Source organism: Electrona antarctica (assembly GCF_951216825.1).
Source record: "Electrona antarctica genome assembly, chromosome: 4".
Taxonomy (NCBI): Eukaryota; Metazoa; Chordata; class Actinopteri; order Myctophiformes; family Myctophidae; genus Electrona; species Electrona antarctica.
The window spans coordinates 2,871,888-2,872,735 of record NC_136809.1 but is presented as its reverse complement, the minus strand read 5'-3'; positions in this window follow the sequence as shown (position 1 = coordinate 2,872,735).

The following is an 848-nucleotide window of genomic DNA, read 5'->3' as shown; positions in this document are numbered from 1 at the left end:
ATAGATGTACCGGTAGTACTAACCGGTAGTACTACTATAGATGTACCGGTAGTACTAACCGGTAGTACTACTATAGATGTACCGGTAGTACTAACCGGTAGTACTACTATAGATGTACCGGTAGTACTAACCGGTAGTACTACTATAGATGTACCGGTAGTACTAACCGGTAGTACTACTATAGATGTACCGGTAGTACTAACCAGTAGTACTACTATAGATGTACCGGTAGTACTAACCAGTAGTACTACTATAGATGTACTGGTAGTACTAACCAGTAGTACTACTATAGATGTACCGGTAGTACTAACCAGTAGTACTACTATAGATGTACCGGTAGTACTAACCGGTAGTACTACTATAGATGTACTGGTAGTACTAACCAGTAGTACTACTATAGATGTACCGGTAGTACTAACCAGTAGTACTACTATAGATGTACTGGTAGTACTAACCAGTAGTACTACTATAGATGTACTGGTAGTACTAACCAGTAGTACTACTATAGATGTACTGGTAGTACTAACCAGTAGTACTACTATAGATGTACTGGTAGTACTAACCAGTAGTACTACTATAGATGTACTGGTAGTACTAACCAGTAGTACTAACCAGTAGTACTACTATAGATGTACTGGTGGTTGCCGGTAGTACTAACCGGTAGTACTACTATAGATGTACCGGTAGTACTAACCGGTAGTACTACTATAGATGTACCGGTAGTACTAACCGGTAGTACTACTATAGATGTACCGGTAGTACTAACCGGTAGTACTACTATAGATGTACCGGTAGTACTAACCGGTAGTACTACTATAGATGTACCGGTAGTACTAACCGGTAGTACT